This window comes from Paramormyrops kingsleyae, chromosome 23, assembly GCF_048594095.1.
Source record: "Paramormyrops kingsleyae isolate MSU_618 chromosome 23, PKINGS_0.4, whole genome shotgun sequence".
Classification (NCBI taxonomy): Eukaryota; Metazoa; Chordata; class Actinopteri; order Osteoglossiformes; family Mormyridae; genus Paramormyrops; species Paramormyrops kingsleyae.
In genome coordinates, this window is record NC_132819.1 from 21,491,363 (window position 1) to 21,507,903 (window position 16,541).

The following is a 16,541-nucleotide window of genomic DNA, read 5'->3' on the forward strand; positions in this document are numbered from 1 at the left end:
TCTCGCGCTGTCTGCGCCACGAGCCGGTAACAGTTGGGCTCGTTGGGCTGTTTTGGCGGCTGCACCGTCCTGTTTGTACGCTGGTTTGTGTTCCTGTAAGTAAAGCCAACCAAAAAAACACCCATTCCGTTTCCGAAAAATGGAATAACAGCCACAAAGTGTAACGTGAAGGTCATTTCCATTTTAAACGCCATTTAAAATACGTAGTTTCTGCGGTCGGCGGCCTTCCTTTTCTTGTCCCTGTTTAATTTAACTTACCTCTACACCCTGTGTTCAGGGAAATAAAGGCGTTCTTCTTATCAGAAGCGCTGACAAACTCCGGCATGCACACAATATTTCGCCTGCCGTGGGACCTGCGGGCGGCACTGGGGTTTGAGGGGGGGGTCAATAGTTGCTGGGTGGCTCCTTTAATGGTGGTAATCAGTTTGGAATGGACTTGTGGGTCAGTAATGAGGTTTTAATGATGCAAGAGAAATCGGCTTGGCGATGCCGAATAGCGGCGGCGGGCCCCCGCGGCGCCGGGTAAGCTGAGGACGGACCACACGGTGACGATCTGGTACATTGCAGGGGCGGTCCTTAAGCCGCCCCTGATGGGTCATCATACCTGGCAGCAGCTGCCAGCCACCGAGAGCAGTGCTCCTTGCCGGTGATGCGTGCTGTCTGGGCAGGGTTTAGACAAGAATCAGTAGGTGGTCGTAAGTAATTAAGAAACTGGCTTTTTGACCAACAGGATGATGGGGAGGGGGAATGGGTGACTAAATCACTCTAAAAATAGAAAAATGATCACACTCCCCAGTGTTTAATCAGAGCGGTACAACCTACTATGTAATCACACTCTGATCTTTTTTCTTTTTACATTTTTTTTTGGGGGGGGGGCAGTCACAGCCAGACTTTAGGGAGGTTAATTTATGAAGGTAAATTTCAAGAAGGTGGAAGAAAATCCTAGTAGCAGGGATTAGCAGGTGTTAAACCTGTCTGTGAAGGGGTGTGTTTCTCCCAGCACCCAGTAAAATCTAAGAACTGTGATCTCTGGCTACTTGACTAAATATGCTTATTAGGAATTTTTGTGTAACATTTTACTTAAGAGGGAAAGGCGCACACATTCTTCGACGTATAGACATCCAAACACCTGCAGGCTATTTTCTTGGCACAGTGAACAGAACTCTATGGTGTGCGGGTTGGGAATGTACCAGTTTTTACCTGGGAAGGGTTTTTTATTCAGGAGCTGTTTTTTGCAGCTTAGGGCACCAAAAAAAAGAGAGAAAAACTCAGGCATGGGTGTCTGAGAGGAAAGAGGAAACGGCAAATGGATTCAGTACTACTGTCTGGAATTTGAGTCTGTCTGGGTTTACCGGGGGCAGGCAAATAACAGAACAGAGCAATTTTTACATTCAGTCAGGAACCTGGGACAGGTGGAACCCATCACTACAAGTTGAAGGAGCAAAACTTCAACAATGGCACGTTTAGGGATCAGTACTTACATTTTTCACCTCAATAATGTGAGATTGTGTATGATTCAAAGAAAAAACTACGCATCTGAAGCTGTGTCACTGGTGTTCTCTGTTTTTTTGCTTCTGGCTATTGAAGTTGCTGTTTCTGTCCAGGAGGGGGCACTGTTTCACTGGCATTCCCTAATTGGTCTTTATTCTGTAGCGGGAGGAAAGCGTCATAAACAGAGAGCCTAAATTACTGCTCAACAGAGGTCAGTTATTGGAGTGCAGAAGCACTCATTGTGGAGCTGTGGGAAACTTATCCTCTGCATCTCAGCTTGTGCCTCAGTGCGGTGATAGGTGAAAAAAAATGGCAGCCGTGAATCACACATACTGTACAGAGGCAAAACTCCCTGGTTATCAGTGCAGAGGACTGGGTCTCTTCCTCTCATCTGGTGCCTAGGCCCAACTGCTGTGCTCTTTGTGCTGTCCAGAGTAGTGACCTGATGATGGCAGAAACACTGATGAAAAAGGGTCGCATCATGTGCTTGGGGTAGATGTAGGTAGGGTGGTGTGACATTTGATGGACTTACTCAATGTCAGGTTAGCCATAGATCTGTGCCATTTAGAAACATGCAACTCAAGTGTATTACAGTACCTAAATTGACCGTATGTGTGACAGTGTACAGTGTAAACATATATACAAACAATTACTTGATGAATCGTCAGATTAATCGGTTTATTACTTCTGTACTCGATATAAATACAGAAGGCCAGGTTGTTGGGAGGAGGGATGGATTTCCTCGCTGGTTCCTTGTTCAGTGCCTCAAAATGTGCGTAGAAGTCATTTAATGCATCCAGCAGGGAGGCATCACTGCTACAGGCCTGAGGACCAAGTACTGTAGTACTTTAGTACAGTGTGAGGTCACCCTTTCACTGCTTTGTTACCCCCCTTTGTTTGCAGTAAGAGCAACTTCTGACTGCAGTTAAGATTTACCTCAGCTCTATCATTGAGTGCAATGGGGTGGCACCCATCTTGGGTTATCTCTGGACCCCGCACAACCCTGCATAGGACAAGTGGATATAGAAAGTGGATGGATGCATCAGTGAACCTTTGTCTGCCATTTGACTCGTATATGAAGTGAAGCGATTAATTATCAATACACCACAGCACAAGTGCACAACAATGAAATGTGTCCTCTGCTTTTATCTCATATGTGACATAGTGACTTAGCAGTGGACAGCAAATTCATCATCCATGGAGCAGTGCTTGGGGGATGTATCTTGCCCAGGGTACCTCAGTGGTATCTTGCTGGCCACTTGAACCAGTAACCTTTTACTCACAGGTACTCTACTATGACCATTGGGCCATCACTTGGAAAACAGGAGCGAGCTCTCTATGGATAGCACTTTGAGCTTGGTGTACAGAGGCACAATCCATGAAAAAAGGTCTTATTTGTTTTGTCCAAGGTTTGTCCATTTCTGAAATCTGTGAGGTGGACAATGACTAAATGGAGGGTTTAGGCATAGCTCTCCATTTGATTCACATGGAGGAAGGATGGCTTACATGGTTTTGCCAACGTGACAGTCGCCACAGAGAACATTGGAAACATATTTCCCAGACCTTGCTGTGGGGATAAAGGGATTACTGGCAAAACGGGGGGAGGAAGGCCGAATGTCAGCAGCACTTGAACGTCCTGTTGAACCATTTAAAAGATTGTGTTAAATGGGGTGACTGAACAATTAATCAGAAGGTGTGCTAGAATCCCAATCAGAGGGGCTGTGATGTATGCAAATGAGATCATTAATATGCTGGTTTGCGTTCAGTCTTCAAATTAAGAACTCATTAGTGGCACTGGCACTCTGCTTAGCTTGTAGTTTCATTAATAGAAATTACCAAACGATAATAACGGAAAACCCATATTTATTTTCCACAGAGATGGGATTTTATTGGGAGAACTGGCATGTCAAAAGTAATACAGATTCACAGATGTCTGAAACTCAAATTCTTCACCCAGAGATTTGCTGAAGTGTCACTCCATCCATATTCACTTGATCCAGTGGATTTTTGAGGGTGACATTGCACATTTGTTCAGTCTTAGCTTTGAGCACCTTTACTTCTTTTCACTCAGGTGGAGCGCATGATTTTTTTCCCTGTAACAAGTAATGTGGCAAATTTAGGATATGAGCTGCTGCCCAAAATGAAGCTGTTGCAAAGTGTACTAATCTGTGAATGAGTACAGAGAGTCACACGGTGGTCCCTGACAGTGGTCTGACTTGTTTAAAATGACCTTGATTACAAGAGGATAGACATAGTATGTTAGACTGAAGTGGGTTGAGCTGCCTAAGAATTATATGGGGTAATTAAAAGTGAGTGACTTGCTTGTATTTTGAAAGCCATTGGTTTTATTTTATAGCAAGGAGGCTGTGTGTGCGCAGGGGTAAGGTGTATCGTGTGGAAGTGGTTCCGCTTTGCGAAATGCGAACTGATTTGGGGGCTGGCCTTTGCTGATGGTATGTTTTTCCCCTCCTTCTGTAATTACAGCAGGCTGTGGCCAGCAGGGCGCCACGCCAAACGGCACAGAGCAGATGGTCCAGGCCGCTGCATCGTCAGGTAACCGTGACGACCGCCCCCCTGCTAGGCCACCTCATATTATGGCTTCTCACAAAATAATGTAAATTAACAACGTTGGAGGCCATGGCTAAAAACGAAAAATTACCAGAGAGCCAGCGGTGTCGTCAGCAAATGCGGCCTCCTCCGAGACTCACTAAGCACATCTACAAAACATCCTGTTGAGGATACAGCTGTGCTCGGATAAGCCCTTTCGTGATGAGCAACGGTGATCGTTTGAGGTATAAACTGAATGGCGTTATTTATTCTGCTAGCTTAATTAGCCCTGGGCCTCAGCACCAAGGCCTGGCTGTGGTCTTCCTCTTCCAGAAGGATCGCTGTGGTTCTGTATTGCTTCTGTGGTTGTTTCTTATCCAGAAGGCATGCAAGTAGTGGTCAGGCCACAGTTGTTTACGGATGTCCATTTGGAGTTGAAATTTCTATTATTGTTGAGGCACATTATCCTACATCATCATACGCAGAGTTGAATGTCTGTGGTTTGCTGTATTTCTCTGTCTTGGTTGGCTTTGATTTGGATTGTCTCTACTCCACAAAGACCCCTAATCCTTTCACCCCAAGACTCATTTGTTCACATCATTGGTCAGACATTGGTGGTGTGGATTGTAGATGCTCTGTTGTAAAAGCAATTAAGAGCCAATGAACAATAGCCATTTCTGATCAAGTAGTTTGTGGTGTCAGCGTGCAGTAAGCACTGGGTCAGGCCCAAATTTGTTTTGCTGAGGGAAAAGGAATAGAGTAAACAATGAAAAATAGCGAACATGCATTTGTGAATCCATGGGTGAGAAGTGTAGTGAAGGTATGCACTTCCTAAGTCTCCCAGAAGGAGGCAGTCTTACATCTCTCAGGGAAAATGCAGAATTGGAGTTTTTACATATTTATTAATCCTGTCATGTGATTTTTGAGTCCTGCAGCCTCCTTGATGCTTGCGTCCAACAGAAGTGCCCCTCTTTCCTGTGTGAAGGACACATGGGGACTGAAGGCAAAGTTTGCCAGTGAATAATGCAGCCACCCACCTTTCTCACGACGGTCGATTTGTCACCACTGGCGCTGTGGCTGGTGGCTGCAGGATGTTTAAAATGGTCTGTATTCTCATTCAATGTGTGGATCACACACAACTCGATGATACTCAGCTGACATGAGAAAATATGTGCGTGTGTGTGTGTGTGTGCTGGTTTGCTTGTATGAGTGTACATGTGTCGTGTGAATGAGTACATATATACTGTCTGAAGGGAGGAGGCGGGACACCACTGCAGCATCCATCCATTCATTCATCTAACTTCCATAACTGCTTCTCATGAATCACAGGACACGAGGTGGTGGATGCACTGGATGAGATACCAGCCTGTCATAGACCCTGCATGTAAATGAATGTGCTATGAATCACTGTGCTTCCATATTAGGCGGTAATATTTTAGCATCTCATCCAGTTAACAACACTGCACAAAGCTTACTGCTCTCGCTGATTATGAGCCCATGTGGGTGCTCTTTGGCTGCTGAAATGTTTATGCGCTGAGCTGTAAGTCTCTATTTCAAAAGTCTCAGGCAAATGAATAAACAAATCTAAATGTAATTTAATTAAACTGTGAACTGGCAGGGAGGGGGGGGGGTCCTTTTTTTAAATGTACAGTCTCAGGCAGGGAGAGGATGAACATTGCTGGGAAAACTGGAAGTGAGGCCACACTGGCAGCTGGGTAGCCCAGGTCCACATGACATAACAACACCTGTCTTTGTCAGGGTTCTTGGAGAGGGAGCATATTTCTACCTAGAAAAAAAGCAAAGTTTGTGATGAGACTTCTATAAGTACCAGACTGGTGGGAGGTGCACTGAACATTAAACAGTGTGAATATCCTTGTGAGCAAACTGCGCCCAGTCACTGGGCAGATGTTGCTCAAGTGAGGCCAGAACAGAGCAGCCGACGGAATCCGAGATCCCCCTGCGAGGACGGGTTTGAAAGGGCTGCAGAATTTCGAGAGCGAGATAGGAGAAAATGTGCGTCTGTAGGCAATATCCGGAACGCTTTCGCAGAAGCCGCATGGCAGGGTGGCGAGGACGAAGCCACTGCCAAAAATAGACCATCTGAAAGCCCAACGTTACAGTTTGCAGTGAAGCACTTGAATAATCCTGGAAAGATGCGGTCAATAGTGTTGTGGAAATTAGCCATTTTTTTCCAGAATGTGAAGCTTTTGGTTTGTTGCTAGACCTGCACAATTGCCAGACAAAGGAGGTTTATTCAGTATTATCACATTTTCGCAGCCAAGTTGCCAACAAAGCGATAAAATTTATAAGTGTGCGAATCATGAATTTGTGTCATGGGCAAGTGAGACTTGACTTGGTTAAAGCTGATCATGACTGTAGGGGTTGGTGACCACGGTCATGTGCTGTGGTTTTCGTTAACGGCATAGGGGTGGATCAGCTGTGGATGTTCAAGGGTTTTCAGATCTGCATTTATCCCTCTACTACTAATGATGAAAATCATTTATTACAAATATAGGTAAAAGCAGTGGGTAAGTTGATGTACATTTTCTAGGTAACTAAAGTTATAAAAATGAATTAATTTCTGCTCTCTGTAATTCATGGTTTCCTGTAGAGCAGGAATTGTTGTTTTTCACTCCCTGTGCCTCCCCACCGGGCCTGCTTTTGTGTTTTGTACCTCATTGTAGTCAGTGTTGACTATGTGTTATGCTTATCAGGGCTACCGCCCCTCCTCTACTCTGAGCATGAGCTGCTTCTTCAATCGACACCCCTGCCGATGCGCTTATTTTTCACACTGTGCATTGATCGCGTGAACGCACCGCGCTTCCTCCTTCGAGGCCAACATCCTCCCAGCCAGGAAAAAGTGATAGAACGGCCCTGGTCAGAATCTTTCACATTTCTGTTTTATTTATTAAAAGAATCTTTGGCAAACCACTGAATTTAATGACACATTTACTGAACAACTAACTTATTAAAAGTAAATAGTGATCATTTGGTATCTCTAGTAAATGGAAAAATGACTCTCTTAACTATGTTACTGATACAATAAGGGATCACTATAGAACAACAAACCTCAACAAGCAATAATTGTTTAGTTATTTAATTTGAATAGCCACACACCAACTAGCCTGCCCTTCATTAACGCTGAGAAGTTTTTGTGCTTAAATCACTTCTATCCCCTGGGCATCTTTGAATGTCGGCTTTACCCCTTATTTGTTCAGATGCCACCACAATGATGTCAGTGGAAACCAAAGCAGAGTGAATCATCTCACAAGCAGAAGTTCACCCTCCAGGTGTGGTATTCTGAAAGGCCTGAGTTGCATGGGTGCCAATCCGGAACGTGAGCTATCTCCGCAATCCCTGCTGCTGCCTATTCCACTCCCCTCTCTACTCCCACAGATCTCACGTGGCTGGTGCTCTAGCTTGGATGTCAGGTGGAGATTGGCCTGTTTGCCAGTCATTAGGAGAAGACATGTAGCTGTTTCTGGGGAGGAGGTGATGATCAACACAGCATTAGCCCTTGGCCTCCATGAGATGCAAACAGGGCTGCTTGCCCATCCTGGCCTTGGCGTTGGGGTTAACAGGGAGCGGGCAAAACCGTTAGTGACTGTTGGAGTTACCTTCTGTGACTGGTGATTAAATCCTTGAGCAACAGAACTCACGGGCCGAGACAAAAGAAAAGACTCGTAATCGAATTACATCAATGCTTGATCTGTGCCGCCTGCCCTTTTGAGTCAGCACTCAGAAAGACACAATAACCAGGCTTTTCCCTGGAGTATCTGTTGTCCTACCCCATGGGACGTCTTGTATTCCTGCTGATTGAATTTGTGTTTCACGACTCTAGGGTTTACAGTGGGAATAGTTTGCTCTATTTTAATGTAGATAATCTTAATACGTGTGCCTGCTGTTCTGTTCCCCTTATGCAAATTCCCTTTGATCCAACTGAGTTGGGTGACTGATGGTTCATTACTGTATCGGTTGTCCATCTACTTGGACTGAGGTATGTAGGACCATCAGATGGTTGTTGGGCTGGCTGTGTTACTTGAAAGTACTTAATGTCTGCTGTCTCTGCTTTTACTGGCATGACTGACTGGCAAAACCCGTAGCTGACTCAGAGTGCCATTAATGGCAAGTAACCCACAGTTGAGTGCCTGGAATTAAATCATAATGCAGTGAGTTGTTTTGGGGTATGATTTCACAGAGAGCGGCTACACTATGGAGAATATGATACCCCCTTCCCCCACCATGTGTGTGCCTCCGATTTGTTGCGTGCCTCCAGATAAGCTGCCTGTAGTCTATCGTATGGTACACACTTCTATACATGGGTGAACTCTTCAGGTAACCTCTGACTTTTCCCCAAAACTGACAAGTTGAAGAACAAGTTCATTTCTGACTTTATGAAGTACATCTTCACTGTATGCAGAGATTGCAACAAAAATTTTACAATGATCCTTCGGTCAAATGATATTACAAGGCAGTCACCTGCCATTCCTAAACTGAGGTTCTGCTCACAGGATCTTCTGATCCTGTAGCATCTGTTGGTGATATTTGGACTTTCAGAATGTTATGACAGTGGAATCTCATTATCTTTTAGGGATTAATTTCTCCAGTTCATCACGTGATGTGGCATATTGGCCCTGCATTACATCCTGGGACCTTGTATCAAGTTGGGTGGGGCTCTGAAGCTCAAAGCATTCTGCTGACCTCACCAAGTGCCAGTTAATTAACGGTCAGGTGATGTTGCCTTCATGGCTTTATTTGGCATGTCTTGATCACCCATAAGCACTATAGGATCAATCTGGTATTCAGGTGGGGTTAGTGTGAATGAGGTAAGGCTGAAGGCTGAGTACCCATACATGATTTTCTTAGTGCTGCAAAGTGGCTGCAGATGTAACAAATTAAGAATAAGCTCTGAAACTGATTTAATATTCAGAAATAAATATGCAAATGTTTTTATGTATACGCCCATACATTTTCATTTATGACCAAGCTAAACCATTTTAGTTGCAGGTTTTGCTGCTGCATATATAACAAATTTTAGCTCCTCCTGTCTTCAGGAGGAATTAATAACATTTGTTTTTCTATATGTTACTGTGATAAGTCTGCCTCCCACCCACAGTGCAAAGATCTGTCATAAAATATAAGCGTATCGTTACCACCTGCTAGTTTCAAAGAATGTTTATCCTTTTTTTACAATAAAATATTTTGCATATATAAAGTTATGAATAGCAACAAAACAAGCTGAGGAAATAATACAAGAACATAAGAACATACATTTAAATGATTTTTGAACTGTTTTTGAAACAGTAAATGATCTTAATTTAACATACAAATGTCAACACCATTGACTGTGGAAAGTTCCTTCGGTTGACTTTGTTTTGGCACCAGAGCAGGTCTGCAAAGTATACTATGTAATAGCTGAATTCCGACCAATCAGCACAGAGAGGTGACCACTGTGAGGTGGGGTTGCACAGCCCAAATTGGGAGGGAGGAGAAGGCACACACCTTTGACCTCAGGCAGGAAGTTTGGTCTCTACTAATGAGGCTCAGTCTTTAGTCCTCGGGGGGGGGGGGGTTGACGTTATTAGCTCCTTAAAATGCCACTCTGATATGTCATTTATAGTAAAGCATCTGAAGTTCATAGTTGTGTTAAAGTACAGTGGTTATTTATATTCAAACTGCAATCTATATGTATAAATCATAGGCAATTGCAGTCGCATTTCTTAAAGGTTGTGGGGGCTGTTTACTGAATGATCGCACTATGCATTGTACACAAAGATCATGCACAGTGCAGCAGTGTTTTAAAGGATATGGAAATATTTACTAAATGACTTCTCTGTAGGATATATTTGTATATATGCACATACAGCAAAATAATGTAGCGTCTTCATCCTTGTTAAAGTTCAATAATACAGCTGGCTGCACTGATCCGGTTCTATCCCTCCCTTTTTAGAGCCCAAAACAGATTGATGGGGCCCCCCACTGCCCCCACCCCAATAATGTCTCTTAACAAAACTGCTGTATTTAGCTGTTTTCAAAAACTGGGTACAGCGTACTGCATACTTTAACCAGTATAGACCAGAGTTCTTCAAATCTGGACCTCGATTCTAAATCCAGTCCTTGTTTTCAGTTCTCCCAGGTAGTTAGTTTAATAATTACTGATTCTGATTGGTCAGAGGCTTCACACCTGACTGACAGGTAAAGGAAGGCTGGAAAACCAGCAGTGCTTGGACCTCAAGAACCGTGATTTGAATAACTCTGGTATATACTTTGTACTGCGTATTGTCAGTCGGTAAAGTATCCAGTATGCCAGCTTTTTCATAATAGTTTTGTGGCATGCTACTTTTGTCATGAGCTCCCTACAAAAAATAGCTTATTACAAATAAATTAATTAAAAATAATAACTAAAGGTAAACTTGCCTAAAGTGTATTTTGAAATACATTGAAATATGTAGTCATTACAGAGGCAACCAGGGCAAACAATTATGCACAAATTAATTGCGAAAGAATGTAATACTTTAATAAATAAATTACAAATTGTAAGTAGGCTATACATTAACACAAAATTAGACTTACATAAGTGAATCACAATGACAGTAACATTTAGTTTATCGTCTTGCAGGCTGTAATTAGAGGGTAGTATTTGGGGTTAAATCCCATCTCCCATATCCTGGGTGTATAGCTGAAAACTAAACAGCTAACCTAAGGGAAATGTAATAGGGAAATGTTAGCAGCTAACATTAGCTAGCCTGCTGATCCATGTAGAATACCTTGCTTGATTAGTCCAATTAGTTTGATGTTAGTTTGTTGTACTTTGCCCTCCCTTTTAAAGATGAAAATAATAATATAAAACAATGAATTAGGACTGGACGATATGGCAAAAATTTATATCACGATATATTTCTTAATTTTGGTCGATACGATATAATTCCGATATCGATATGGACAATATTAAAAAGCTTCAGGAAAAAACTGCCGAGGACACACACAATGGATGTCTGCAAACTGAATTTGCAAAGTCTATAATACCTCCAGGCTCCTCCTATTAAAATTATATCATTTTTTTTTAAATAAAAACAGTACAAAAAAAAATAAGGTTCATTTTTTATTTGTATTTAGCCTTTACAAACAAGAAATGTGAAATAAACTATCAGATAAATAAAACTCTCAGACTCAGCTTATTAACAATAATATATTTCCATTTAAACTAGAACAGACTGATTATTCATATACAGTCGAACCCGGTTATGTCGCCAGCCTAGGGTGTTGCCAAAAAGCGTCGAGATAACCGATGATCGAGATAACCGAAAACCAATATGGCAGCAATATATTAACATGTGCTTGAAATTTATTTATGTGCGTTAATAACTGAGGATGTACATGCACGGGTTTTTGGTGTTTTTGGCATTGCCGCAATTTGTTTGACGCGATCGGCATGCTATAAATATGTACATACATCAGGGCCGGTTCTAGACATGCATATATGAGGGGGCAGACAGAAATGTGAAGGGGGCACATGGTGGCGACAAAGGCGGGAAAGGGGTGGGGTGGTGCTCTGGATAACTGTTTTTGTCATGTAATTGGATTGCACTTTGTCAGGCCTCTACCCTAAGACCTGTCCAACTTGGGTGTCCCACCTGAAGGCTAAGCTTCTGCTGGTGTAGCTCTTAGGGTCACTGAGGCACGCAAAGCCCCTGACCACAGTAAGGTGGCAATCCCTCAGGGGGAAAACTGAAAAGTAAAACAACAAAAAATAAAATAAAATATTCCTCATCAGATTAAAACAAGTAAAAACATTATGTTTACCTTAATTGGATGGCCTATATCAAACATATTTGAACCCAACAAAACACTTTTCACTATTGCCAATATTAACAAAACTAAAAAGGGTAGGCTAAGTTATGAAAAAGAAAAAATCAATTCACCGAGTCTTGAAATATAAAACTGAAAAATAGGATCGGTCAGGGTTCATTTCACTACATGTTGTACTTGTTATAACTATGTATGTGACGAATAAAGAATCTTGAAATCACAACGAACAACTCGCTCAATGAGAATGAATGACGTAACCGACTGGCTAAGCTGCTTCTAGCACCGAGGTGGTTAAAATGGTACGGTCCACACTAGGGGTGTCTGAAATCGTTTTACATAAAATTTTCCTACAAGGTTAGGTTATCTTTCTTTAAAAAAAAAAAAAAAAAAAAAAAGAAAAATGTTAAGACCTTAACCCAACTGCTATTTTTGTCTATTTGTGGGGTGCTTGATCGGGGGGTACTGGGGGGTACAGTATCCCACGATCAAGACCCCCCCCCCCAAATAGACAAAATGATGATTTTGACGAGAGAGATTGCTGCTTCCTCTAAACCTCCCGCAATCGCGCAGCTCATTTCGCTCTGCCCTGCCTACTGAGAAACTGACTTATTTGCATACTAACAGTGATTGGATGTTTAGCTGGGGGGAGGGTGAGTGGGGGATCTCTGCCGAGCGCCGTGTGAGCCCGTGCACAAACAGAACGCGGAGGGAAAGAGCGAACAAGAAGTGAAACTTATCATCTCGTTTGTGCCTTTTTCAATGGATTTTTCAGCTACTGTAGTAAATCTTGTCCATATTCAGTTTGTGGGTAATTATTATTTTCTTCCTCAACTTCTAAAAGTTTGATTTAAGGGGGCAGGACGTTTGCTTACGGGGGCGTTGCCCCCTCTTGCCCCAGTGTAGAGCCGGCCCCGACATACATATTGCTTAACAAAAGGCATATGTGCACCAACTTACAGCAGAGATTTACCAGTATACAATAAAAACCACCGTTGTTTCTAGATACAAACCTTTAATTATATTCTTTGAAATATAATTAAATATATTCTTCTATATTGAAAACACAAAGATCGCTCACAAAATCACAAAAACCTGCGGGGTGTACTGTAGTTCGTTTTTACAAAAAGCTAACCAGTGTCAAAATTAAATTCACGAGTCATTTCGCTCTGACACAGCTCTGAAAAGTATCATACACGCGGTTACTATGGTTTCTTTACAAAGTCTAAAATGCTTTGTTGCTTTTGCCTTTAACAGTCTGCTTGAAAACAAATGCTTCAATATTATTTATGCTGTCTAAAAAAGTTTTACCTGGATCGCGTTTCACAGCTGCGTTGTTCAGCAAATTACCATGCGAATGCGATTTGAATACGCGCTGTTTAGCACTTGTGATACATTTTTAAAAGCCGGCGAATCGTCACGGGGATGGAGATAACCGATGTTAAGTGGCGATTTTGGCCCTCTTTTGTGCTCAAGATATTAGGGTTCGGCGACATAAAAGAATCGACATAACCGATGAGAAAATGCTAAGACAAAGGGGAATTTGGCGGTTCCCTCTATACATTTGGTATATTCAAATGTATATCGAAATATCGGAAATGTGTTTAAAAATCGTATCACCGTTATTGAAAAAAATTCTATCGCGATATATATTGATATCGAATTATTGTCCAGCCCTACAATGAATAAAAGTTTCAACAAATTATTTTTATTCAGAGGCTGAGCTCTCCCTGGTGACCATCAGGTCTAGCATTTTATTCCAAGTTAAAGAGTCAAAACAAGGCAGTGACGTTCTGCCAAGTTATATTGTGGGGTGCAGTAGGTGAGGGAGACTGGTCTTGTGCATACTGGTGATGTTTTCAAAATCTGTACAATATCAGGGCATCTGAGGCATTGCAAATTTCATGTTTTTCTTGTACTGTATACAACACTACTTTTTGGTCAGTATGTACAGTAATAGTAGTATAGTATGTGGTTTCAAAAACAGCCTTTGAGTTTCTAATGGCGTCAGCGATCCGGGTCCACACCCCCCCCCCAGTTCGCTGCTATACCTATGTCCTCTGTGCTGGTCCACACCTAGTAATGGGCATGCATTGAGGAGGGGGTTCATTGCTAAGCAACCCGATTTGGACAGAGGGTGGAGGGGACGAAGCCGGCAGGGCACCGTGTCACGGCTCACCAGGGAACAGAGCCCAGATCTGTTTAGCCCTGTGTCTGGATCGTCTTCGCAGGCTTATGTGCCCAGGCAGGCTTGTCAGCCAGGCCGTGTGTCACAGTCGCTGGGCAGCTGGCAAAAACCCAGGCCTGGAAAGGTGCCTTGGCAAAGCCTTTCAGCCTGGGAGGCCGGTCCAGTAAATCCGAGTAGACATGGGTTCTCCCTGGTCTGACACATGATGCGTTCCACCCATGTGCCACCCGTAGCCTGGCTAGCTGTAGCGTCCCTTTTGGACAGAGATGATTTATATCAATAGATCATAATTATTGTATGAACTACACGTGTATTTAACTTCAAATTGCTTCAGTTGTATAACTCAAATTTTCTTTCAAAACACATAGTTTATTCACTTGATATTATGCTGCATTTTCACTATACTTTTCCGCTGAAAATTTGCAGTTTCAGTACACTTACCTCTGATATAACCTCTTGTGTATTCTTAATTCTGGTACAGAGTCATAGTGGTTTGCATTGCAGAGCTACCTTGATTGAAGCACTCAAAGTTCAGCACTCAAAGCAGGGTGGCAGGCTTTTAGCAGCCAAGTAGAGGGGGGCAAACTGGTGTTTTGCTGAGCTAATGTGAGGGCAGTGATGCTTTATGGTGTGAAAATATAAAGGCGCTGATGTTCTGCAGGAAAATGCAAAACTCTGATCATCTTGCTCTGATCATAAATCACGCCTCATGACAGCTGTGGCATGTTTGGATGCATTTATCCTGCCCAGATGTCTGGTACGCTTCCCAAGATCTCCTCCTTTTTACAAAGCAGTAATATTTCCCCTGCTTTAATTGCTTCGCGATAAGTTGTGATAAACTCATTTCTACCGCGGTGATGTTCTGCATTGAGGACTTTCTGTGTCAATTACACATATAATTCATTCATTTCAGATCACTCACCCAAGCATCTTTCCGGAAGCTGTAATGTAATTTAATGTAAAGCTCCTTTAACGGGTTAAAGTCTTGGGTAACTCATTGGCACTAACAGCCCCAGTAATAAGACATACTTTCAAATATTTGAAAAAGATGTGCTAACATGAAGCGAGGGGCTGTCCTCTAGATGTGCTTTTTGGCATAATGTGATACCACAGCCTTGCACTTAATGTATCATAATCTATATTAATGTATATAATTCTCTAGTGATTTATTGCACTGTTTACAGCAAGTCAGTAATGATGTTCCAGGGAACTGGAAGGAAAGAAAGGTATGAAGATTCCAGCTATAATGATAAATTATTTTACAACCTGAGCTAATTGTCTCAGAAACTTTAGTTAACAGCCAATATGAGCTGGCCCCAGGCAGCCTGCCTGTAATGAAGAATAATGATGGATGGGATTACTGCTGGCACATTCTCCAGCGAGCGAGGCGACGCGACGCAATCCCCATCAGGCGGAGAGGGCACATCTTTAGGGGGGGGGCGCTTAATATATATTCTGCTTGTGTGTAAAAGAGAAGGGGCTGATAGGGGTTAGCTGATCGGGGCGTGACTGTAAAACTGGGATGGGACAGGGAATCTGGGCCTCTGCAAACCTTGAGGTGGAGGATGCAGATGACGTAGCACCATTTGGATTTTAATGTATGATTCATTGTTTCCACGCTGTGCATCTTTCTGCTGGGTATTAATACTGTTTCATGTGGAATGACCTTGGAATACCCCCGGACCAAAGATGACATTCCATCACGTTACCATGCCAGGTGACTGAACTTTAATACTTTAATGTCTTTGACTCTAACCTGAAACCTTTTTGGAAACTGAATCCAAATTGTCTAAATATATCCTTTTTTGTATTTTATTTGTTTTTTTGTTGTTTTTTGCCCATTGTCTCATTACTGTCACTGTCATGTTATGAGGTATTCAATTCTCTTGTTAAATTATTGAAGTTGTTTGGTTGGTCATGTATTTTATTGTATTTTTTTTTTAATTCAATAAAGTAATCTTGTGTGAGTCAATGCCAATCTTCCTCATGGCCCCTCTACATGACCTTCTACCCATCTTCCTCTTCTTCCTCTTCACGGTTATCCTTTGTGTTGCCCAACTTTGATCAGCTGGCTGGTGAGATTTTCAATTCGAGAGAAGTCTGCACACACATGCACACTCATTTACATTTGCGTAACAGCTTTATTACCTTGTAAATAATCTGTACGGCTTGCCAACTACCTCAGTGCTTTTGATGTAGCTAATTTTAGGTTTATAATGGAATAATATACATTTGGGGCAGGATTTTTTTGCATGACCGTGAGAGTCTGAAAACATGTGTGTCTTGCCAGATGCATGAGAGCTGGCAACCCTGGTTATTCTCCTCATGTTCATGATACAAGGCTCGCCATGAGCTCTACATCTGTCCCTTTCAGGTTTCGACGAACACACCAAGCCTCGCGTTGCTTAGAAACCCATCTCTGGAACAGGGCACCATATTGCCAGATTATTACATAGAGAGAGACTCCACTGGGATTATTCGCCTTACCGAGTGCTCTCCTTGGAGACAA

At 42.5% G+C, this 16,541-nt stretch overlaps 1 long non-coding RNA gene across 3 annotated transcripts in view; it reads left to right on the forward strand.

Moving 5' to 3' along the window:
- The window catches only part of LOC111848294 (uncharacterized), a 41,915-nt gene continuing 25,374 nt past the window's right edge, over positions 1-16,541 (forward strand). For 2 of the 3 annotated variants that reach the window (XR_011985018.1, XR_011985017.1), the window contains exons 1-2: positions 1-95; positions 3,976-4,044. This is a non-coding gene — a long non-coding RNA (uncharacterized lncRNA). The remainder of the gene's footprint in view (positions 96-3,975; positions 4,045-16,541) is intronic. The other variant, XR_011985019.1, reaches the window with a different exon arrangement.